Below are 26,418 nucleotides of genomic sequence, written 5' to 3'. Positions count from 1 at the left end.
CTCTTCTTTGCAAATTCAAGATAGAAAACAACGAAAATCAGCGAGAAATCGTCGTTTTGCATCGAAATATGCGGTTTTCTCTAAGAATTTTGATGATTTCGTGCAGAATTCTGCTGTTTTCTTGCAATTCAGCCGTTGAATCTTGGTAAAAAGTCATGATTTTGTAGATTTCGTGCTCTTCTTTGCGAATTCAAGCCAGAAAACAACGAAAATCGGCGAGAAATCGTCGTTTTGCATCGAAATATGCGGTTTTCTGCAAGAATTTTATTGATTTCGTGCAGAATTCTGCTGTTTTCTTGCAATTCAGCCGTTGAATCTAGGTAAAAAGTCATGATTTTGTAGATTTCGTGCTCTTCTTGGCGAATTCAAGATAGAAAACAACGAAAATCGGCGAGAAATCGTCGTTTTGCATCGAAATATGCGGTTTTCTGTAAGAATTTTGATGATTTCGTGCAGAATTCTGCTGTTTTCTTGCAATTCAGCCGTTGAATCTAGGTAAAAAGTCATGATTTTGTAGATTTCGTGCTCTTCTTGGCGTATTCAAGATAGAAAACAACGAAAATCGGCGAGAAATCGTTGTTTTGCATCGTAATATGCAGTTTTCTCTAAGAATTTTGTTGATTTCGTGCAGAATTCTGCTGTTTTCTTGCAATTCAGCCGTTGAATCTTGGTAAAAAGTCATGATTTTGTAGATTTCGTGCTCTTCTTTGCGAATTCAAGATAGAAAACAACGAAAATCAGCGAGAAATCGTCGTTTTGCATCGAAATATGCGGTTTTCTCTAAGAATTTTGATGATTTTGTGCAGAATTCTGCTGTTTTCTTGCAATTCAGCCGTTGAATCTTGGTAAAAAGTCATGATTTTGTAGATTTCGTGCTCTTCTTTGCAAATTCATGCCAGAAAACAACGAAGATCGGCGAGAAATCGTCGTTTTGCATCGAAATATCCGGTTTTCTGTAAGAATTTTGATGATTTCGTGCAGAATTCTGCTGTTTTCTTGCAATTCAGCCGTTGAATCTAGGTAAAAAATCATGATTTTGTAGATTTCGTGCTCTTCTTGGCGAATTCAAGATAGAAAACAACGAAAATCGGCGAGAAATCGTTGTTTTGCATCGAAATATGCGGTTTTCTGTAAGAATTTTGATGATTTCGTGCAGAATTCTGCTGTTTTCTTGCAATTCAGCCGTTGAATCTTGGTAAAAAGTCATGATTTTGTAGATTTCGTGCTCTTCTTTGCGAATTCAAGCCAGAAAACAACGAAAATCGGCGAGAAATCGTCGTTTTGCATCGAAAAATGCGGTTTTCTGTAAGAATTTTGATGATTTCGTGCAGAATTCTGCTGTTTTCTTGCAATTCAGCCGTTGAATCTTGGTAAAAAGTCATGATTTTGTAGATTTCGTGCTCTTCTTTGCGAATTCAAGCCAGAAAACAACGAAAATCGGCGAGAAATCGTCGTTTTGCATCGAAATATGCGGTTTTCTGTAAGAATTTTGATGATTTCGTGCAGAATTCTGCTGTTTTCTTGCAATTCAGCTGTTGAATCTTGGTAAAAAGTCATGATTTTGTAGATTCCGTGCTCTTCTTTGCGAATTCAAGATAGAAAACAACCAAAATCAGCGAGAAATCGTCGTTTTGCATCGAAATATGCGGTTTTCTCTAAGAATTATGATGATTTCGTGCAGAATTCTGCTGTTTTCTTGCAATTCAGCCGTTGAATCTTGGTAAAAAGTCATGATTTTGTAGATTTTGTGCTCTTCTTTGCAAATTCAAGATAGAAAACAACGAAAATCAGCGAGAAATCGTCGTTTTGCATCGAAATATGCGGTTTTCTCTAAGAATTTTGATGATTTCGTGCAGAATTCTGCTGTTTTCTTGCAATTCAGCCGTTGAATCTTGGTAAAAAGTCATGATTTTGTAGATTTCGTGCTCTTCTTTGCGAATTCAAGCCAGAAAACAACGAAAATCGGCGAGAAATCGTCGTTTTGCATCGAAATATGCGGTTTTCTGTAAGAATTTTATTGATTTCGTGCAGAATTCTGCTGTTTTCTTGCAATTCAGCCGTTGAATCTAGGTAAAAAGTCATGATTTTGTAGATTTCGTGCTCTTCTTGGCGAATTCAAGATAGAAAACAACGAAAATCGGCGAGAAATCGTCGTTTTGCATCGAAATATGCGGTTTTCTGTAAGAATTTTGATGATTTCGTGCAGAATTCTGCTGTTTTCTTGCAATTCAGCCGTTGAATCTAGGTAAAAAGTCATGATTTTGTAGATTTCGTGCTCTTCTTGGCGAATTCAAGATAGAAAACAACGAAAATCGGCGAGAAATCGTTGTTTTGCATCGTAATATGCAGTTTTCTCTAAGAATTTTGATGATTTCGTGCAGAATTCTGCTGTTTTCTTGCAATTCAGCCGTTGAATCTTGGTAAAAAGTCATGATTTTGTAGATTTCGTGCTTTTCTTTGCGAATTCAAGCCAGAAAACAACGAAAATCGGCGAGAAATCGTCGTTTTGCATCGAAATATGCGGTTTTCTGTAAGAATTTTGATGATTTCGTGCAGAATTCTGCTGTTTTCTTGCAATTCAGCCGTTGAATCTTGGTAAAAAGTCATGATTTTGTAGATTTCTTGCTCTTCTTTGCGAATTCATGCCAGAAAACAACGAAAATCGGCGAGAAATCGTCGTTTTGCATCGAAATATGCGGTTTTCTGTAAGAATTTTGATGATTTCGTGCAGAATTCTGCTGTTTTCTTGCAATTCAGCCGTTGAATCTAGGTAAAAAGTCATGATTTTGTAGATTTCGTGCTCTTCTTGGCGAATTCAAGATAGAAAACAACGAAAATCGGCGAGAAATCGTTGTTTTGCATCGAAATATGCGGTTTTCTGTAAGAATTTTGATGATTTCGTGCAGAATTCTGCTGTTTTCTTGCAATTCAGCCGTTGAATCTTGGTAAAAAGTCATGATTTTGTAGATTTCGTGCTCTTCTTTGCGAATTCAAGCCAGAAAACAACGAAAATCGGCGAGAAATCGTCGTTTTGCATCGAAATATGCGGTTTTCTGTAAGAATTTTGATGATTTCGTGCAGAATTCTGCTGTTTTCTTGCAATTCAGCCGTTGAATCTAGGTAAAAAGTCATGATTTTGTAGATTTCGTGCTCTTCTTGGCGAATTCAAGATAGAAAACGACGAAAATCGGCGAGAAATCGTTGTTTTGCATCGTAATATGCAGTTTTCTCTAAGAATTTTGATGATTTCGTGCAGAAATCTGCTGTTTTCTTGCAATTCAGCCGTTGAATCTTGGTAAAAAGTCATGATTTTGTAGATTTCGTGCTTTTCTTTGCGAATTCAAGCCAGAAAACAACGAAAATCGGCGAGAAATCGTCGTTTTGCATCGAAATATGCGGTTTTCTCTAAGAATTTTGATGATTTCGTGCAGAATTCTGCTGTTCTCTTGCAATTCAGCCGATGAATCTTGGTAAAAAGTGATGATTTTGTAGATTTCGTGCTCTTCTTTGCGAATTAAAGCCAGAAAACAACGAAAATCGGCGAAAAATCGTCGTTTTGCATCGAAATATGCGATTTTCTTTAAGAATTTTGACGATTTCGTGCAGAATTCTGCTGTTTTCTTGCAATTCAGCCGTTGAATCTTGGTAAAAAGTCATGATTTTGTAGATTTTGTGCTCTTCTTTGCGAATTCAAGATAGAAAACAACGAAAATCAGCGAGAAATCGTCGTTTTGCATCGAAATATGCGGTTTTCTCTAAGAATTTTGATGATTTCGTCCAGAATTCTGCTGTTTTCTTGCAATTCAGCCGTTGAATCTTGGTAAAAAGTCATGATTTTGTAGATTTCGTGCTCTTCTTTGCAAATTCATGCCAGAAAACAACGAAAATCGGCGAGAAATCGTCGCTTTGCATCGAAATATGCGGTCTTCTGTAAGAATTTTGATGATTTCGTGCAGAATTCTGCTGTTTTCTTGCAATTCAGCCGTTGAATCTTGGTAAAAAGTCATGATTTTGTAGATTTCGTGCTCTTCTTTGCGAATTCAAGCTAGAAAACAACGAAAATCGCCGAGAAATCGTCGTTTTGCATCGAAATATGCGGTTTTCTGTAAGAATTTTGATGATTTCGTGCAGAATTCTGCTGTTTTCTTGCAATTCAGCCGTTGAATCTAGGTAAAAAGTGATGATTTTGTAGATTTCGTGCTCTTCTTGGCGAATTCAAGATAGAAAACAACGAAAATCGGCGAGAAATCGTTGTTTTGCATCGAAATATGCGGTTTTCTGTAAGAATTTTGATGATTTCGTGCAGAATTCTGCTGTTTTCTTGCAATTCAGCCGTTGAATCTAGGTAAAAAGTCATAATCTTGTAGATTTCGTGCTCTTCTTGGCAAATTCAAGATAGAAAACAACGAAAATCGGCGAGAAATCGTTGTTTTGCATCGAAATATGCAGTTTTCTCTAAGAATTTTGATGATTTTGTGCAGAATTCTGCTGTTTTCTTGCAATTCAGCCGTTGAATCTTGGTAAAAAGTCATGATTTTGTAGATTTCGTGCTCTTCTTTGCGAATTCAAGATAGAAAACAACGAAAATCAGCGAGAAATCGTCGTTTTGCATCGAAATATGCGGTTTTCTCTAAGAATTTTGATGATTTCGTGCAGAATTCTGCTGTTTTCTTGCAATTCAGCCGTTGAATCTTGGTAAAAAGTCATGATTTTGTAGATTTCGTGCTCTTCTTTGCGAATTCAAGCCAGAAAACCACGAAAATCGGCGAGAAATCGTCGTTTTGCATCGAAATATGCGGTTTTCTGTAAGAATTTTGATGATTTCGTGCAGAATTCTGCTGTTTTCTTGCAATTCAGCCGTTGAATCTAGGTAAAAAGTCACGATTTTGTAGATTTCGTGCTCTTCTTGGCGAATTCAAGATAGAAAACAACGAAAATCGGCGAGAAATCGTTGTTTTGCATCGAAATATGCAGTTTTCTCTAAGAATTTTGATGATTTCGTGCAAAATTCTGCTGTTTTCTTGCAATTCAGAAGTTGAATCTTAGTAAAAAGTCATGATTTTGTAGATTTCGTGCTCTTTTTTGCGAATTCAAGCCTGAAAACAACGAAAATCGGCGAGAAATCGTCGTTATGCATGGAAATATGCGGTTTTCTGTAAGAATTTTGATGATTTCGTGCAGAATTCTGCTGTTTTCTTGCAATTCAGCCGTTGAATCTTGGTAAAAATTCATGATTTTGTAGATTTCGTGCTCTTCTTTGCGAATTCAAGCCAGAAAACAACGAAAATCGGCGAGAAATCGTCGTTTTGCATCGAAATATGCGGTTTTCTCTAAGAATTTTGACGATTTCGTGCAGAATTCTGCTGTTTTCTTGCAATTCAGCCGTTGAATCTTGGTAAAAAGTCATGATTTTGTAGATTTCGTGCTCTTCTTTGCGAATTCAAGATAGAAAACAACGCAAATCAGCGAGAAATCGTCGTTTTGCATCGAAATATGCGGTTTTCTGTAAGAATTTTGATGATTTCGTGCAGAATTCTGCTGTTTTCTTGCAATTCAGCTGTTGAATCTTGGTAAAAAGTCATAATTTTGTAGATTTCGTGCTCTTCTTTGCGAATTCAAGCCAGAAAACAACGAAAATCGGCGAGAAATCGTCGTTTTGCATCGAAATATGCGGTTTTCTTTAAGAATTTTGATGATTTCGTGCAGAATTCTGCTGTTTTCTTGCAATTCAGCCGTTGAATCTTGGTAAAAAGTCATAATTTTGTAGATTTCGTGCTCTTCTTTGCGAATTCAAGCCAGAAATCAACGAAAATCGGCGAGAAATCGTCGTTTTGCATCCGAAATATGCGGTTTTCTTTAAGAATTTTGATGATTTCGTGCAGAATTCTGCTGTTTTCTTGCAATTCAGCCGTTGAATCTTGGTAAAAAGTCATGATTTTGTAGATTTCGTGCTCTTCTTTGCGAATTCAAGCCAGAAAACAACGAAAATCTGCGAGAAATCGTCGTTTTGCATCGAAATATGCGGTTTTCTCTAAGAATTTTGACGATTTCGTGCAGAATTCTGCTGTTTTCTTGCAATTCAGCCGTTGAATCTTGGTAAAAAGTCATGATTTTGTAGATTTCGTGCTCTTCTTTGCGAATTCAAGATAGAAAACAACGAAAATCAGCGAGAAATCGTCGTTTTGCATCGAAATATGCGATTTTCTCTTAGAATTTTGATGATTTCGTGCAGAATTCTGCTGTTTTCTTGCAATTCAGCCGTTGAATCTTGGTAAAAAGTGATGATTTTGTAGATTTCGTCCTCTTCTTTGCGAATTCATGCCAGAAAACAACGAAAATCGGCGAGAAATCATCGTTTTGCATCGAAATATGCGATTTTCTGTAAGAATTTTGATGATTTCGTGCAGAATTTTGCTGTTTTCTTGCAATTCAGCCGTTGAATCTAGGTAAAAAGTCATGATTTTGTAGATTTTGTGCTCTTCTTGGCGAATTCAAGCCAGAAAACAACGAAAATCGGCGAGAAATCGTCGTTTTGCATCGAAATATGCGGTTTTCTGTTAGAATTTTGATGATTTCGTGCAGAATTCTGCTGTTTTCTTGCAATTCAGCCGTAGAATCTTGGTAAAAAGTCATGATTTTGTAGATTTCGTGCTCTTCTTTGCGAATTCAAGCCAGAAAACAACGAAAATCGGCGAGAAATCGTTGTTTTGCATCGAAATATGCGGTTTTCTGTAAGAATTTTGATGATTTCGTGCAGAATTCTGCTGTTTTCTTGCAATTCAGCTGTTGAATCTAGGTAAAAAGTCATGATTTTGTAGATTTTGTGCTCTTCTTGGCGAATTCAAGATAGAAAACAACGAAAATCGGCGAGAAATCGTTGATTTGCATCGAAATATGCAGTTTTCTCTAAGAATTTTGATGATTTCGTGCAGAATTCTGCTGTTTTCTTGCAATTCAGCCGTTGAATCTTGGTAAAAAGTCATGATTTTGTAGATTTCGTGCTCTTCTTTGCGAATTCAAGCCAGAAAACAACGAAAATCGGCGAGAAATCGTCGTTTTGCATCGAAAAATGCAGTTTTCTGTAAGAATTTTGATGATTTTGTGCAGAATTCTGCTGTTTTCTTGCAATTCAGATGTTGAATCTTGGTAAAAAGTCATGATTTTGTAGATTTCGTGCTCTTCTTTGCGAATTCAAGCCAGAAAACAACGAAAATCGGCGAGAAATCGTCGTTTTGCATCGAAATATGCGGTTTTCTGTAAGAATTTTGATGATTTCGTGCAGAATTCTGCTGTTTTCTTGCAATTCAGCCGTTGAATCTTGGTAAAAAGTCATGATTTTGTAGATTTCGTGCTCTTCTTTGCGAATTCAAGCCAGAAAACATCGAAAATCGGCCAGAAATCGTCGTTTTGCATCGAAATATGCGGTTTTCTGTAAGAATTTTGATGATTTCGTGCAGAATTTTGCTGTTTTCTTGCAATTCAGCCGTTGAATCTTGGTAAAAAGTCATGATTTTGTAGATTTCGTGCTCTTCTTTGCGAATTCAAGATAGAAAACAACGAAAATCAGCGAGAAATCGTCGTTTTGCATCGAAATATGCGGTTTTCTCTAAGAATTTTGATGATTTCGTGCAGAATTCTGCTGTTTTCTTGCAATTCAGCCGTTGAATCTTGGTAAAAAGTTATGATTTTGTAGATTTCGTGCTCTTCTTTGCGAATTCAAGCCAGAAAACAACGAAAATCGGCGAGAAATAATCGTTTTGCATCGAAATATGCGGTTTTCTGTAAGAATTTTGATGATTTCGTGCAGAATTCTGCTGTTTTCTTGAAATTCAGCCGTTGAATCTTGGTAAAAAGTGATGATTTTGTAGATTTCGTGCTCTTCTTTGCAAATTCAAGCCAGAAAACAACGAAAATCGGCGAGAAATCGTCGTTTTGCATCGAAATATGCGGTTTTCTCTAAGAATTTTGACGATTTCGTGCAGAATTCTGCTGTTTTCTTGCAACTCAGCCGTTGAATCTTGGTAAAAAGTCATGATTTTGTAGATTTCGTGCTCTCCTTTGCGAATTCAAGATAGAAAACAACGAACATTGGCGAGAAATCGTCGTTTTGCAACGAAATATGCGGTTTTCTGTAAGAATTTTGATGATTTCGTGCAGAATTCTGCTGTTTTCTTGCAATTCAGCCGTTGAATCTTGGTAAAAAGTGATGATTTTGTAGATTTCGTGCTCTTCTTGGCGAATTCAAGATAGAAAACATCGAAAATCGGGGAGAAATCGTCGTTTTGCATCGAAATATGCGGTTTTCTGTAAGAATTTTGATGATTTCGTGCAGAATTCTGCTGTTTTCTTGCAATTCAGCTGTTGAATCTAGGTAAAAAGTCATGATTTTGTAGATTTTGTGCTCTTCTTGGCGAATTCAAGATAGAAAACAACGAAAATCGGCGAGAAATCGTTGATTTGCATCGAAATATGCAGTTTTCTCTAAGAATTTTGATGATTTCGTGCAGAATTCTGCTGTTTTCTTGCAATTCAGCCGTTGAATCTTGGTAAAAAGTCATGATTTTGTAGATTTCGTGCTCTTCTTTGCGAATTCAAGCCAGAAAACAACGAAAATCGGCGAGAAATCGTCGTTTTGCATCGAAAAATGCAGTTTTCTGTAAGAATTTTGATGATTTTGTGCAGAATTCTGCTGTTTTCTTGCAATTCAGATGTTGAATCTTGGTAAAAAGTCATGATTTTGTAGATTTCGTGCTCTTCTTTGCGAATTCAATCCAGAAAACAACGAAAATCGGCGAGAAATCGTCGTTTTGCATCGAAATATGCGGTTTTCTGTAAGAATTGTGATGATTTCGTGCAGAATTCTGCTGTTTTCTTGCAATTCAGCCGTTGAATCTTGGTAAAAAGTCATGATTTTGTAGATTTCGTGCTCTTCTTTGCGAATTCAAGCCAGAAAACATCGAAAATCGGCCAGAAATCGTCGTTTTGCATCGAAATATGCGGTTTTCTGTAAGAATTTTGATGATTTCGTGCAGAATTTTGCTGTTTTCTTGCAATTCAGCCGTTGAATCTTGGTAAAAAGTCATGATTTTGTAGATTTCGTGCTCTTCTTTGCGAATTCAAGATAGAAAACAACGAAAATCAGCGAGAAATCGTCGTTTTGCATCGAAATATGCGGTTTTCTCTAAGAATTTTGATGATTTCGTGCAGAATTCTGCTGTTTTCTTGCAATTCAGCCGTTGAATCTTGGTAAAAAGTCATGATTTTGTAGATTTCGTGCTCTTCTTTGCGAATTCAAGCCAGAAAACAACGAAAATCGGCGAGAAATAATCGTTTTGCATCGAAATATGCGGTTTTCTGTAAGAATTTTGATGATTTCGTGCAGAATTCTGCTGTTTTCTTGAAATTCAGCCGTTGAATCTTGGTAAAAAGTGATGATTTTGTAGATTTCGTGCTCTTCTTTGCAAATTCAAGCCAGAAAACAACGAAAATCGGCGAGAAATCGTCGTTTTGCATCGAAATATGCGGTTTTCTCTAAGAATTTTGACGATTTCGTGCAGAATTCTGCTGTTTTCTTGCAACTCAGCCGTTGAATCTTGGTAAAAAGTCATGATTTTGTAGATTTCGTGCTCTCCTTTGCGAATTCAAGATAGAAAACAACGAACATTGGCGAGAAATCGTCGTTTTGCAACGAAATATGCGGTTTTCTGTAAGAATTTTGATGATTTCGTGCAGAATTCTGCTGTTTTCTTGCAATTCAGCCGTTGAATCTTGGTAAAAAGTGATGATTTTGTAGATTTCGTGCTCTTCTTGGCGAATTCAAGATAGAAAACATCGAAAATCGGGGAGAAATCGTCGTTTTGCATCGAAATATGCGGTTTTCTGTAAGAATTTTGATGATTTCGTGCAGAATTCTGCTGTTTTCTTGCAATTCAGCCGTAGAATCTTGGTAAAAAGTCATGATTTTGTAGATTTCGTGCTCTTCTTTGCGAATTCAAGCCAGAAAACAACGAGAATCGGCGAGAAATCGTCGTTTTGCATCGAAATATGCGGTTTTCTGTAAGAATTTTGATGATTTCGTGCAGAATTCTGCTGTTTTCTTGCAATTCAGCCGTTGAATCTAGGTAAAAAGTCACGATTTTGTAGATTTCGTGCTCTTCTTGGCGAATTCAAGATAGAAAACAACGAAAATCGGCGAGAAATCGTTGTTTTGCATCGAAATATGCGGTTTTCTGTAAGAATTTTGATGATTTCGTGCAGAATTCTGCTGTTTTCTTGCAATTCAGCCGTTGAATCTAGGTAAAAAGTCATGATTTTGTAGATTTCGTGCTCTTCTTGGCGAATTCAAGATAGAAAACAACGAAAATCGGCGAGAAATCGTTGTTTTGCATCGAAATATGCAGTTTTCTCTAAGAATTTTGATGATTTCGTGCAGAATTCTGCTGTTTTCTTGCAATTCAGCCGTTGAATCTTGGTAAAAAGTCATGATTTTGTAGATTTCGTGCTCTTCTTTGCGAATTCAAGCCAGAAAACAACGAAAATCGGCGAGAAATCGTCGTTTTGCATCGAAAAATGCAGTTTTCTGTAAGAATTTTGATGATTTCGTGCAGAATTCTGCTGTTTTCTTGCAATTCAGATGTTGAATCTTGGTAAAAAGTCATGATTTTGTAGATTTCGTGTTCTTCTTTGCGAATTCAAGCCATAAAACAACGAAAATCGGCGAGAAATCGTCGTTTTGCATCGAAATATGCGGTTTTCTGTAAGAATTTTGATGATTTCGTGCAGAATTCTGCTGTTTTCTTACAATTCAGCCGTTGAATCTTGGTAAAAAGTCATGATTTTGTAGATTTCGTGCTCTTCTTTGCGAATTCAAGCCAGAAAACAACGAAAATCGGCGAGAAATCGTCGTTTTGCATCGAAATATGCGGTTTTCTGTAAGAATTTTGATGATTTCGTGCAGAATTCTGCTGTTTTCTTGCAACTCAGCCGTTGAATCTTGTTAAAAATTCATGATTTTGTAGATTTCGTGCTCTTCTTTGCGAATTCAAGCCAGAAAACAACGAAAATCGGCGAGAAATCGTCGTTTTGCATCGAAATATGCGGTTTTCTGTAAGAATTTTGATGATTTCGTGCAGAATTCTGCTGTTTTCTTGCAATTCAGCCGTTGAATCTTGGTAAAAAGTCATGATTTTGTAGATTTCGTGCTCTTCTTGGCGAATTCAAGATAGAAAACAACGAAAATCGGCGAGAAATCGTTGTTTTGCATCGAAATATGCGGTTTTCTGTAAGAATTTTGATGATTTCGTGCAGAATTCTGCTGTTTTCTTGCAATTCAGCTGTTGAATCTAGGTAAAAAGTCATGATTTTGTAGATTTTGTGCTCTTCTTGGCGAATTCAAGATAGAAAACAACGAAAATCGGCGAGAAATCGATGATTTGCATCGAAATATGCAGTTTTCTCTAAGAATTTTGATGATTTCGTGCAGAATTCTGCTGTTTTCTTGCAACTCAGCCGTTGAATCTTGGTAAAAAGTCATGATTTTGTAGATTTCGTGCTCTTCTTTGCGAATTCAAGCCAGAAAACAACGAAAATCGGCGAGAAATCGTCGTTTTGCATCGAAAAATGCAGTTTTCTGTAAGAATTTTGATGATTTTGTGCAGAATTCTGCTGTTTTCTTGCAATTCAGATGTTGAATCTTGGTAAAAAGTCATGATTTTGTAGATTTCGTGCTCTTCTTTGCGAATTCAAGCCAGAAAACAACGAAAATCGGCGAGAAATCGTCGTTTTGCATCGAAATATGCGGTTTTCTGTAAGAATTTTGATGATTTCGTGCAGAATTCTGCTGTTTTCTTGCAATTCAGCCGTTGAATCTTGGTAAAAAGTCATGATTTTGTAGATTTCGTGCTCTTCTTTGCGAATTCAAGCCAGAAAACATCGAAAATCGGCCAGAAATCGTCGTTTTGCATCGAAATATGCGGTTTTCTGTAAGAATTTTGATGATTTCGTGCAGAATTTTGCTGTTTTCTTGCAATTCAGCCGTTGAATCTTGGTAAAAAGTCATGATTTTGTAGATTTCGTGCTCTTCTTTGCGAATTCAAGATAGAAAACAACGAAAATCAGCGAGAAATCGTCGTTTTGCATCGAAATATGCGGTTTTCTCTAAGAATTTTGATGATTTCGTGCAGAATTCTGCTGTTTTCTTGCAATTCAGCCGTTGAATCTTGGTAAAAAGTCATGATTTTGTAGATTTCGTGCTCTTCTTTGCGAATTCAAGCCAGAAAACAACGAAAATCGGCGAGAAATAATCGTTTTGCATCGAAATATGCGGTTTTCTGTAAGAATTTTGATGATTTCGTGCAGAATTCTGCTGTTTTCTTGAAATTCAGCCGTTGAATCTTGGTAAAAAGTGATGATTTTGTAGATTTCGTGCTCTTCTTTGCAAATTCAAGCCAGAAAACAACGAAAATCGGCGAGAAATCGTCGTTTTGCATCGAAATATGCGGTTTTCTCTAAGAATTTTGACGATTTCGTGCAGAATTCTGCTGTTTTCTTGCAATTCAGCCGTTGAATCTTGTTAAAAAGTCATGATTTTGTAGATTTCGTGCTCTCCTTTGCGAATTCAAGATAGAAAACAACGAACATTGGCGAGAAATCGTCGTTTTGCAACGAAATATGCGGTTTTCTGTAAGAATTTTGATGATTTCGTGCAGATTTCTGCTGTTTTCTTGCAATTCAGCCGTTGAATCTTGGTAAAAAGTGATGATTTTGTAGATTTCGTGCTCTTCTTGGCGAATTCAAGATAGAAAACATCGAAAATCGGGGAGAAATCGTCGTTTTGCATCGAAATATGCGGTTTTCTGTAAGAATTTTGATGATTTCGTGCAGAATTCTGCTGTTTTCTTGCAATTCAGCCGTAGAATCTTGGTAAAAAGTGATGATTTTGTAGATTCCGTGCTCTTCTTTGCGAATTCAAGATAGAAAACAACGAAAATCGGCGAGAAATCGTCGTTTTGCATCGAAATATGCGGTTTTCTGTAAGAATTTTGATGATTTCCTGCAGAATTCTGCTGTTTTCTTGCAATTCAGCCGTTGAATCTTGGTAAAAAGTCATGATTTTGTAGATTTCGTGCTCTTCTTTGCGAATTCAAGCCAGAAAACAACGAAAATCGGCGAGAAATCGTCGTTTTGCATCGAAAAATGCAGTTTTCTGTAAGAATTTTGATGATTTCGTGCAGAATTCTGCTGTTTTCTTGCAATTCAGATGTTGAATCTTGGTAAAAAGTCATGATTTTGTAGATTTCGTGCTCTTCTTTGCGAATTCAAGCCAGAAAACAACGAAAATCGGCGAGAAATCGTCGTTTTGCATCGAAATATGCGGTTTTCTGTAAGAATTTTGATGATTTCGTGCAGAATTCTGCTGTTTTCTTGCAATTCAGCCGTTGAATCTTGGTAAAAAGTCATGATTTTGTAGATTTCGTGCTCTTCTTTGCGAATTCAAGCCAGAAAACAACGAAAATCGGCGAGAAATCGTCGTTTTGCATCGAAATATGCGGTTTTCTGTAAGAATTTTGATGATTTCGTGCAGAATTCTGCTGTTTTCTTGCAACTCAGCCGTTGAATCTTGTTAAAAAGTCATGATTTTGTAGATTTCGTGCTCTTCTTTGCGAATTCAAGCCAGAAAACAACGAAAATCGGCGAGAAATCGTCGTTTTGCATCGAAATATGCGGTTTTCTGTAAGAATTTTGATGATTTCGTGCAGAATTCTGCTGTTTTCTTGCAATTCAGCTGTTGAATCTTGGTAAAAAGTCATGATTTTGTAGATTCCGTGCTCTTCTTTGGGAATTCAAAATAGAAAACAACGAAAATCAGCGAGAAATCGTCGTTTTGCATCGAAATATGCGGTTTTCTCTAAGAATTTTGATGATTTCGTGCTGAATTCTGCTGTTTTCTTGCAATTCAGCCGTTGAATCTTGGTAAAAAGTCCTGCTTTTGTAGATTTCGTGCTCTTCTTTGCGACTTCAAGCCAGAAAACAACGAAAATCGGCGAGAAATCGTCGTTTTGCATCGAAAAATGCAGTTTTCTGTAAGAATTTTGATGATTTCGTGCAGAATTCTGCTGTTTTCTTGCAATTCAGCTGTTGAATCTTGGTAAAAAGTCATGATTTTGTAGATTTCGTGCCCTTCTTTGCGAATTCAAGCCAGAAAACAACGAAAATCGGCGAGAAATCGTCGTTTTGCATCGAAATATGCGGTTTTCTGTAAGAATTTTGATGATTTCGTGCAGAATTCTGCTGTTTTCTTGCAATTCAGCCGTTGAATCTAGGTTAAAAGTCATGATTTTGTAGATTTCGTGCTCTTCTTGGCGAATTCAAGATAGAAAACAACGAAAATCGGCGAGAAATCGTTGTTTTGCATCGAAATATGCGGTTTTCTGTAAGAATTTTGATGATTTTGTGCAGAATTCTGCTGTTTTCTTGCAATTCAGCCGTTGAATCTAGGTAAAAAGTCATGATTTTGTAGATTTCGTGCTCTTCTTGGCGAATTCAAGATAGAAAACAACGAAAATCGGCGAGAAATCGTTGATTTGCATCGAAATATGCAGTTTTCTCTAAGAATTTTGATGATTTCGTGCAGAATTCTGCTGTTTTCTTGCAATTCAGCCGTTGAATCTTGGTAAAAAGTCATGATTTTGTAGATTTCGTGCTCTTCTTTGCGAATTCAAGCCAGAAAACAACGAAAATCGGCGAGAAATCGTCGTTTTGCATCGAAATAAGCGGTTTTCTGTAAGAATTTTGATGATTTCCTGCAGAATTCTGCTGTTTTCTTGCAATTCAGCCGTTGAATCTTGGTAAAAAGTCATGATTTTGTAGATTTCGTGCTCTTCTTTGCGAATTCAAGCCAGAAAACAACGAAAATCGGCGAGAAATCGCCGTTTTGCATCGAAAAATGCAGTTTTCTGTAAGAATTTTGATGATTTCGTGCAGAATTCTGCTGTTTTCTTGCAATTCAGATGTTGAATCTTGGTAAAAAGTCATGATTTTATAGATTTCGTGCTCTTCTTTGCGAATTCAAGCCAGAAAACAACGAAAATCGGCGAGAAATCGTCGTTTTGCATCGAAATATGCGGTTTTCTGTAAGAATTTTGATGATTTCGTGCAGAATTCTGCTGTTTTCTTGCAATTCAGCCGTTGAATCTTGGTAAAAAGTCATGATTTTGTAGATTTCGTGCTCTTCTTTGCGAATTCAAGCCAGAAAACAACGAAAATCGGCGAGAAATCGTCGTTTTGCATCGAAATATGCGGTTTTCTGTAAGAATTTTGATGATTTCGTGCAGAATTCTGCTGTTTTCTTGCAATTCAGCCGTTGAATCTTGGTAAAAAGTCATGATTTTGTAGATTCCGTGCTCTTCTTTGCGAATTCAAGATAGAAAACAACGAAAATCAGCGAGAAATCGTCGTTTTGTATGGAAATATGCGGTTTTCTCTAAGAATTTTGATGATTTCGTGCAGAATTCTGCTGTTTTCTTGCAATTCAGCCGTTGAATCTTGGTAAAAAGTCATGATTTTGTAGATTTCGTGCTCTTCTTTGCGAATTCAAGCCAGAAAACAACGAAAATCGGCGAGAAATAATCGTTTTGCATCGAAATATGCGGTTTTCTGTAAGAATTTTGATGATTTCGTGCAGAATTCTGCTGTTTTCTTGAAATTCAGCCGTTGAATCTTGGTAAAAAGTGATGATTTTGTAGATTTCGTGCTCTTCTTTGCAAATTCAAGCCAGAAAACAACGAAAATCGGCGAGAAATCGTCGTTTTGCATCGAAATATGCGGTTTTCTCTAAGAATTTTGACGATTTCGTGCAGAATTCTGCTGTTTTCTTGCAATTCAGCCGTTGAATCTTGGTAAAAAGTCATGATTTTGTAGATTTCGTGCTCTCCTTTGCGAATTCAAGATAGAAAACAACGAAAATTGGCGAGAAATCGTCGTTTTGCAACGAAATATGCGGTTTTCTGTAAGAATTTTGATGATTTCGTGCAGAATTCTGCTGTTTTCTTGCAATTCAGCCGTTGAATCTTGGTAAAAAGTCATGATTTTGTAGATTTCGTGCTCTTCTTTGCGAATTCAAGCCAGAAAACAACGAAAATCGGCGAGAAATCGTCGTTTTGCATCGAAATATGCGGTTTTCTGTAAGAATTTTGATGATTTCGTGCAGAATTCTGCTGTTTTCTTGCAATTCAGCCGTTGAATCTTGGTAAAAAGTCATGATTTTGTAGATTCCGTGCTCTTCTTTGCGAATTCAAGATAGAAAACAACGAAAATCAGCGAGAAATCGTCGTTTTGCATCGAAATATGCGGTTTTCTCTAAGAATTTTGATGATTTCGTGCAGAATTCTGCTGTTTTCTTGCAATTCAGCCGTTGAATCTTGGTAAAAAGTCATGATTTTGTAGATTTCGTGCTCTTCTTTGCGAATTCAAGCCAGAAAACAACGAAAATCGGCGAGAAATAATCGTTTTGCATCGAAATATGCGGTTTTCTGTAAGAATTTTGATGATTTCGTGCAGAATTCTGCTGTTTTCTTGAAATTCAGCCGTTGAATCTTGGTAAAAAGTGATGATTTTGTAGATTTCGTGCTCTTCTTTGCAAATTCAAGCCAGAAAACAACGAAAATCGGCGAGAAATCGTCGTTTTGCATCGAAATATGCGGTTTTCTCTAAGAATTTTGACGATTTCGTGCAGAATTCTGCTGTTTTCTTGCAATTCAGCCGTTGAATCTTGGTAAAAAGTTATGATTTTGTAGATTTCGTGCTCTCCTTTGCGAATTCAAGATAGAAAACAACGAAAATTGGCGAGAAATCGTCGTTTTGCAACGAAATATGCGGTTTTCTGTATGAATTTTGATGATTTCGTGCAGAATTCTGCTGTTTTCTTGCAATTCAGCCGTTGAATCTTGGTAAAAAGTGATGATTTTGTAGATTTCGTGCTTTTCTTTGCAAATTCAAGCCAGAAAACAACGAAAATCGGCGAGAAATCTTCGTTTTGCATCGAAATATGCGGTTTTCTGTAAGAATTTTGATGATTTCGTGCAGAATTCTGCTGTTTTCTTGCAATTCAGCTGTTGAATCTAGGTAAAAAGTCATGATTTTGTAGATTTCGTGCTCTTCTTGGCGAATTCAAGATTGAAAACAACGAAAATCGGCGAGAAATCGTTGTTTTGCATCGAAATATGCGGTTTTCTGTAAGAATTTTGATGATTTCGTGCAGAATTCTGCTGTTTTCTTGCAATTCAGCCGTTGAATCTATGTAAAAAGTCATGATTTTGTAGATTTCGTGCTCTTCTTGGCGAATTCAAGATAGAAAACATCGAAAATCGGTGAGAAATCGTCGTTTTGCATCGAAATATGCGGTTTTCTGTAAGAATTTTGATGATTTCGTGCAGAATTCTGCTGTTTTCTTGCAATTCAGCCGTTGAATCTTGGTAAAAAGTGATGATTTTGTAGATTCCGTGCTCTTCTTTGCGAATTCAAGATAGAAAACATCGAAAATCGGGGAGAAATCGTCGTTTTGCATCGAAATATGCGGTTTTCTGTAAGAATTTTGATGATTTCGTGCAGAATTCTGCTGTTTTCTTGAAATTCAGCCGTTGAATCTTGGTAAAAAGTGATGATTTTGTAGATTTCGTGCTCTTCTTTGCAAATTCAAGCCAGAAAACAACGAAAATCGGCGAGAAATCGTCGTTTTGCATCGAAATATGCGGTTTTCTCTAAGAATTTTGACGATTTCGTGCAGAATTCTGCTGTTTTCTTGCAATTCAGCCGTTGAATCTTGTTAAAAAGTCATGATTTTGTAGATTTCGTGCTCTCCTTTGCGAATTCAAGATAGAAAACAACGAACATTGGCGAGAAATCGTCGTTTTGCAACGAAATATGCGGTTTTCTGTAAGAATTTTGATGATTTCGTGCAGAATTCTACTGTTTTCTTGCAATTCAGCCGTTGAATCTTGGTAAAAAGTGATGATTTTGTAGATTTCGTGCTCTTCTTGGCGAATTCAAGATAGAAAACATCGAAAATCGGGGAGAAATCGTCGTTTTGCATCGAAATATGCGGTTTTCTGTAAGAATTTTGATGATTTCGTGCAGAATTCTGCTGTTTTCTTGCAATTCAGCCGTAGAATCTTGGTAAAAAGTGATGATTTTGTAGATTCCGTGCTCTTCTTTGCGAATTCAAGATAGAAAACAACGAAAATCGGCGAGAAATCGTCGTTTTGCATCGAAATATGCGGTTTTCTGTAAGAATTTTGATGATTTCCTGCAGAATTCTGCTGTTTTCTTGCAATTCAGCCGTTGAATCTTGGTAAAAAGTCATGATTTTGTAGATTTCGTGCTCTTCTTTGCGAATTCAAGCCAGAAAACAACGAAAATCGGCGAGAAATCGTCGTTTTGCATCGAAAAATGCAGTTTTCTGTAAGAATTTTGATGATTTCGTGCAGAATTCTGCTGTTTTCTTGCAATTCAGATGTTGAATCTTGGTAAAAAGTCATGATTTTGTAGATTTCGTGCTCTTCTTTGCGAATTCAAGCCAGAAAACAACGAAAATCGGCGAGAAATCGTCGTTTTGCATCGAAATATGCGGTTTTCTGTAAGAATTTTGATGATTTCGTGCAGAATTCTGCTGTTTTCTTGCAATTCAGCCGTTGAATCTTGGTAAAAAGTCATGATTTTGTAGATTTCGTGCTCTTCTTTGCGAATTCAAGCCAGAAAACAACGAAAATCGGCGAGAAATCGTCGTTTTGCATCGAAATATGCGGTTTTCTGTAAGAATTTTGATGATTTCGTGCAGAATTCTGCTGTTTTCTTGCAACTCAGCCGTTGAATCTTGTTAAATGTCATGATTTTGTAGATTTCGTGCTCTTCTTTGCGAATTCAAGCCAGAAAACAACGAAAATCGGCGAGAAATCGTCGTTTTGCATCGAAATATGCGGTTTTCTGTAAGAATTTTGATGATTTCGTGCAGAATTCTGCTGTTTTCTTGCAATTCAGCTGTTGAATCTTGGTAAAAAGTCATGATTTTGTAGATTCCGTGCTCTTCTTTGGGAATTCAAAATAGAAAACAACGAAAATCAGCGAGAAATCGTCGTTTTGCATCGAAATATGCGGTTTTCTCTAAGAATTTTGATGATTTCGTGCAGAATTCTGCTGTTTTCTTGCAATTCAGCCGTTGAATCTTGGTAAAAAGTCATGATTTTGTAGATTTCGTGCTCTTCTTTGCGAATTCAAGCCAGAAAACAACGAAAATCGGCGAGAAATCGTCGTTTTGCATCGAAATATGCGGTTTTCTGTAAGAATTTTGATGATTTCCTGCAGAATTCTGCTGTTTTCTTGCAATTCAGCCGTTGAATCTTGGTAAAAAGTCATGCTTTTGTAGATTTCGTGCTCTTCTTTGCGACTTCAAGCCAGAAAACAACGAAAATCGGCGAGAAATCGTCGTTTTGCATCGAAAAATGCAGTTTTCTGTAAGAATTTTGATGATTTCGTGCAGAATTCTGCTGTTTTCTTGCAATTCAGCTGTTGAATCTTGGTAAAAAGTCATGATTTTGTAGATTTCGTGCCCTTCTTTGCGAATTCAAGCCAGAAAACAACGAAAATCGGCGAGAAATCGTCGTTTTGCATCGAAATATGCGGTTTTCTGTAAGAATTTTGATGATTTCGTGCAGAATTCTGCTGTTTTCTTGCAATTCAGCCGTTGAATCTAGGTTAAAAGTCATGATTTTGTAGATTTCGTGCTCTTCTTGGCGAATTCAAGATAGAAAACAACGAAAATCGGCGAGAAATCGTTGTTTTGCATCGAAATATGCGGTTTTCTGTAAGAATTTTGATGATTTTGTGCAGAATTCTGCTGTTTTCTTGCAATTCAGCCGTTGAATCTAGGTAAAAAGTCATGATTTTGTAGATTTCGTGCTCTTCTTGGCGAATTCAAGATAGAAAACAACGAAAATCGGCGAGAAATCGTTGATTTGCATCGAAATATGCAGTTTTCTCTAAGAATTTTGATGATTTCGTGCAGAATTCTGCTGTTTTCTTGCAATTCAGCCGTTGAATCTTGGTAAAAAGTCATGATTTTGTAGATTTCGTGCTCTTCTTTGCGAATTCAAGCCAGAAAACAACGAAAATCGGCGAGAAATCGTCGTTTTGCATCGAAATAAGCGGTTTTCTGTAAGAATTTTGATGATTTCCTGCAGAATTCTGCTGTTTTCTTGCAATTCAGCCGTTGAATCTTGGTAAAAAGTCATGATTTTGTAGATTTCGTGCTTTTCTTTGCGAATTCAAGCCAGAAAACAACGAAAATCGGCGAGAAATCGCCGTTTTGCATCGAAAAATGCAGTTTTCTGTAAGAATTTTGATGATTTCGTGCAGAATTCTGCTGTTTTCTTGCAATTCAGATGTTGAATCTTGGTAAAAAGTCATGATTTTATAGATTTCGTGCTCTTCTTTGCGAATTCAAGCCAGAAAACAACGAAAATCGGCGAGAAATCGTCGTTTTGCATCGAAATATGCGGTTTTCTGTAAGAATTTTGATGATTTCGTGCAGAATTCTGCTGTTTTCTTGCAATTCAGCCGTTGAATCTTGGTAAAAAGTCATGATTTTGTAGATTTCGTGCTCTTCTTTGCGAATTCAAGCCAGAAAACAACGAAAATCGGCGAGAAATCGTCGTTTTGCATCGAAATATGCGGTTTTCTGTAAGAATTTTGATGATTTCGTGCAGAATTCTGCTGTTTTCTTGCAATTCAGCCGTTGAATCTTGGTAAAAAGTCATGATTTTGTAGATTCCGTGCTCTTCTTTGCGAATTCAAGATAGAAAACAACGAAAATCAGCGAGAAATCGTCGTTTTGCATCGAAATATGCGGTTTTCTCTAAGAATTTTGATGATTTCGTGCAGAATTCTGCTGTTTTCTTGCAATTCAGCCGTTGAATCTTGGTAAAAAGTCATGATTTTGTAGATTTCGTGCTCTTCTTTGCGAATTCAAGCCAGAAACAACGAAAATCGGCGAGAAATAATCGTTTTGCATCGAAATATGCGGTTTTCTGTAAGAATTTTGATGATTTCGTGCAGAATTCTGCTGTTTTCTTGAAATTCAGCCGTTGAATCTTGGTAAAAAGTGATGATTTTGTAGATTTCGTGCTCTTCTTTGCAAATTCAAGCCAGAAAACAACGAAAATCGGCGAGAAATCGTCGTTTTGCATCGAAATATGCGGTTTTCTCTAAGAATTTTGACGATTTCGTGCAGAATTCTGCTGTTTTCTTGCAATTCAGCCGTTGAATCTTGGTAAAAAGTCATGATTTTGTAGATTTCGTGCTCTTCTTTGCGACTTCAAGCCAGAAAACAACGAAAATCGGCGAGAAATCGTCGTTTTGCATCGAAAAATGCAGTTTTCTGTAAGAATTTTGATGATTTCGTGCAGAATTCTGCTGTTTTCTTGCAATTCAGCTGTTGAATCTTGGTAAAAAGTCATGATTTTGTAGATTTCGTGCCCTTCTTTGCGAATTCAAGCCAGAAAACAACGAAAATCGGCGAGAAATCGTCGTTTTGCATCGAAATATGCGGTTTTCTGTAAGAATTTTGATGATTTCGTGCAGAATTCTGCTGTTTTCTTGCAATTCAGCCGTTGAATCTAGGTTAAAAGTCATGATTTTGTAGATTTCGTGCTCTTCTTGGCGAATTCAAGATAGAAAACAACGAAAATCGGCGAGAAATCGTTGTTTTGCATCGAAATATGCGGTTTTCGGTAAGAATTTTGATGATTTTGTGCAGAATTCTGCTGTTTTCTTGCAATTCAGCCGTTGAATCTAGGTAAAAAGTCATGATTTTGTAGATTTCGTGCTCTTCTTGGCGAATTCAAGATAGAAAACAACGAAAATCGGCGAGAAATCGTTGATTTGCATCGAAATATGCAGTTTTCTCTAAGAATTTTGATGATTTCGTGCAGAATTCTGCTGTTTTCTTGCAATTCAGCCGTTGAATCTTGGTAAAAAGTCATGATTTTGTAGATTTCGTGCTCTTCTTTGCGAATTCAAGCCAGAAAACAACGAAAATCGGCGAGAAATCGTCGTTTTGCATCGAAATAAGCGGTTTTCTGTAAGAATTTTGATGATTTCCTGCAGAATTCTGCTGTTTTCTTGCAATTCAGCCGTTGAATCTTGGTAAAAAGTCATGATTTTGTAGATTTCGTGCTTTTCTTTGCGAATTCAAGCCAGAAAACAACGAAAATCGGCGAGAAATCGCCGTTTTGCATCGAAAAATGCAGTTTTCTGTAAGAATTTTGATGATTTCGTGCAGAATTCTGCTGTTTTCTTGCAATTCAGATGTTGAATCTTGGTAAAAAGTCATGATTTTATAGATTTCGTGCTCTTCTTTGCGAATTCAAGCCAGAAAACAACGAAAATCGGCGAGAAATCGTCGTTTTGCATCGAAATATGCGGTTTTCTGTAAGAATTTTGATGATTTCGTGCAGAATTCTGCTGTTTTCTTGCAATTCAGCCGTTGAATCTTGGTAAAAAGTCATGATTTTGTAGATTTCGTGCTCTTCTTTGCGAATTCAAGCCAGAAAACAACGAAAATCGGCGAGAAATCGTCGTTTTGCATCGAAATATGCGGTTTTCTGTAAGAATTTTGATGATTTCGTGCAGAATTCTGCTGTTTTCTTGCAATTCAGCCGTTGAATCTTGGTAAAAAGTCATGATTTTGTAGATTCCGTGCTCTTCTTTGCGAATTCAAGATAGAAAACAACGAAAATCAGCGAGAAATCGTCGTTTTGCATCGAAATATGCGGTTTTCTCTAAGAATTTTGATGATTTCGTGCAGAATTCTGCTGTTTTCTTGCAATTCAGCCGTTGAATCTTGGTAAAAAGTCATGATTTTGTAGATTTCGTGCTCTTCTTTGCGAATTCAAGCCAGAAACAACGAAAATCGGCGAGAAATAATCGTTTTGCATCGAAATATGCGGTTTTCTGTAAGAATTTTGATGATTTCGTGCAGAATTCTGCTGTTTTCTTGAAATTCAGCCGTTGAATCTTGGTAAAAAGTGATGATTTTGTAGATTTCGTGCTCTTCTTTGCAAATTCAAGCCAGAAAACAACGAAAATCGGCGAGAAATCGTCGTTTTGCATCGAAATATGCGGTTTTCTCTAAGAATTTTGACGATTTCGTGCAGAATTCTGCTGTTTTCTTGCAATTCAGCCGTTGAATCTTGGTAAAAAGTCATGATTTTGTAGATTTCGTGCTCTTCTTTGCGAATTCAAGATAGAAAACAACGAAAATTGGCGAGAAATCGTCGTTTTGCAACGAAATATGCGGTTTTCTGTAAGAATTTTGATGATTTCGTGCAGAATTCTGCTGTTTTCTTGCAATTCAGCCGTTGAATCTTGGTAAAAAGTCATGATTTTGTAGATTTCGTGCTCTTCTTTGCGAATTCAAGCCAGAAAACAACGAAAATCGGCGAGAAATCGTCGTTTTGCATCGAAATATGCGGTTTTCTGTAAGAATTTTGATGATTTCGTGCAGAATTCTGCTGTTTTCTTGCAATTCAGCCGTTGAATCTTGGTAAAAAGTCATGATTTTGTAGATTCCGTGCTCTTCTTTGCGAATTCAAGATAGAAAACAACGAAAATCAGCGAGAAATCGTCGTTTTGCATCGAAATATGCGGTTTTCTCTAAGAATTTTGATGATTTCGTGCAGAATTCTGCTGTTTTCTTGCAATTCAGCCGTTGAATCTTGGTAAAAAGTCATGATTTTGTAGATTTCGTGCTCTTCTTTGCGAATTCAAGCCAGAAAACAACGAAAATCGGCGAGAAATAATCGTTTTGCATCGAAATATGCGGTTTTCTGTAAGAATTTTGATGATTTCGTGCAGAATTCTGCTGTTTTCTTGAAATTCAGCCGTTGAATCTTGGTAAAAAGTGATGATTTTGTAGATTTCGTGCTCTTCTTTGCAAATTCAAGCCAGAAAACAACGAAAATCGGCGAGAAATCGTCGTTTTGCATCGAAATATGCGGTTTTCTGTAAGAATTTTGATGATTTCGTGCAGAATTCTGCTGTTTTCTTGCAATTCAGCCGTTGAATCTAGGTTAAAGTCATGATTTTGTAGATTTCGTGCTCTTCTTGGCGAATTCAAGATAGAAAACAACGAAAATCGGCAAGAAATCGTTGTTTTGCATCGAAATATGCGGTTTTCTGTAAGAATTTTGATGATTTTGTGCAGAATTCTGCTGTTTTCTTGCAATTCAGCCGTTGAATCTAGGTAAAAAGTCATGATTTTGTAGATTTCGTGCTCTTCTTGGCGAATTCAAGATAGAAAACAACGAAAATCGGCGAGAAATCGTTGATTTGCATCGAAATATGCAGTTTTCTCTAAGAATTTTGATGATTTCGTGCAGAATTCTGCTGTTTTCTTGCAATTCAGCCGTTGAATCTTGGTAAAAAGTCATGATTTTGTAGATTTCGTGCTCTTCTTTGCGAATTCAAGCCAGAAAACAACGAAAATCGGCGAGAAATCGTCGTTTTGCATCGAAATAAGCGGTTTTCTGTAAGAATTTTGATGATTTCCTGCAGAATTCTGCTGTTTTCTTGCAATTCAGCCGTTGAATCTTGGTAAAAAGTCATGATTTTGTAGATTTCGTGCTCTTCTTTGCGAATTCAAGCCAGAAAACAACGAAAATCGGCGAGAAATCGCCGTTTTGCATCGAAAAATGCAGTTTTCTGTAAGAATTTTGATGATTTCGTGCAGAATTCTGCTGTTTTCTTGCAATTCAGATGTTGAATCTTGGTAAAAAGTCATGATTTTATAGATTTCGTGCTCTTCTTTGCGAATTCAAGCCAGAAAACAACGAAAATCGGCGAGAAATCGTCGTTTTGCATCGAAATATGCGGTTTTCTGTGAGAATTTTGATGATTTCGTGCAGAATTCTGCTGTTTTCTTGCAATTCAGCCGTTAAATCTTGGTAAAAAGTCATGATTTTGTAGATTTCGTGCTCTTCTTTGCGAATTCAAGCCAGAAAGCAACGAAAATCGGCGAGAAATCGTCGTTTTGCATCGAAATATGCGGTTTTCTGTAAGAATTTTGATGATTTCGTGCAGAATTCTGCTGTTTTCTTGCAATTCAGCCGTTGAATCTTGGTAAAAAGTCATGATTTTGTAGATTCCGTGCTCTTCTTTGCGAATTCAAGATAGAAAACAACGAAAATCAGCGAGAAATCGTCGTTTTGCATCGAAATATGCGGTTTTTTCTCAGAATTTTGATGATTTCGTGCAGAATTCTGCTGTTTTCTTGCAATTCAGCCGTTGAATCTTGGTAAAAAGTCATGATTTTGTAGATTTCGTGCTCTTCTTTGCGAATTCAAGCCAGAAAACAACGAAAATCGGCGAGAAATAATCGTTTTGCATCGAAATATGCGGTTTTCTGTAAGAATTTTGATGATTTCGTGCAGAATTCTGCTGTTTTCTTGAAATTCAGCCGTTGAATCTTGGTAAAAAGTGATGATTTTGTAGATTTCGTGCTCTTCTTTGCAAATTCAAGCCAGAAAACAACGAAAATCGGCGAGAAATCGTCGTTTTGCATCGAAATATGCGGTTTTCTCTAAGAATTTTGACGATTTCGTGCAGAATTCTGCTGTTTTCTTGCAATTCAGCCGTTGAATCTTGGTAAAAAGTCATGATTTTGTAGATTTCGTGCTCTCCTTTGCGAATTCAAGATAGAAAACAACGAAAATTGGCGAGAAATCGTCGTTTTGCAACGAAATATGCGGTTTTCTGTAAGAATTTTGATGATTTCGGGCAGAATTCTGCTGTTTTCTTGCAATTCAGCCGTTGAATCTTGGTAAAAAGTCATGATTTTGTAGATTTCGTGCTCTTCTTTGCGAATTCAAGCCAGAAAACAACGAAAATCGGCGAGAAATCGTCGTTTTGCATCGAAATATGCGGTTTTCTGTAAGAATTTTGATGATTTCGTGCAGAATTCTGCTGTTTTCTTGCAATTCAGCCGTTGAATCTTGGTAAAAAGTCATGATTTTGTAGATTCCGTGCTCTTCTTTGCGAATTCAAGATAGAAAACAACGAAAATCAGCGAGAAATCGTCGTTTTGCATCGAAATATGCGGTTTTCTCTAAGAATTTTGATGATTTCGTGCAGAATTCTGCTGTTTTCTTGCAATTCAGCCGTTGAATCTTGGTAAAAAGTCATGATTTTGTAGATTTCGTGCTCTTCTTTGCGAATTCAAGCCAGAAAACAACGAAAATCGGCGAGAAATAATCGTTTTGCATCGAAATATGCGGTTTTCTGTAAGAATTTTGATGATTTCGTGCAGAATTCTGCTGTTTTCTTGAAATTCAGCCGTTGAATCTTGGTAAAAAGTGATGATTTTGTAGATTT

This window comes from Gnatocerus cornutus, chromosome 3 (genome assembly GCF_029298725.1).
Source record: "Gnatocerus cornutus isolate USDA-ARS CGAHR chromosome 3, icGnaCorn1.1, whole genome shotgun sequence".
NCBI lineage: Eukaryota > Metazoa > Arthropoda > Insecta > Coleoptera > Tenebrionidae > Gnatocerus > Gnatocerus cornutus.
Note: the sequence above shows the minus strand (reverse complement) of the source record.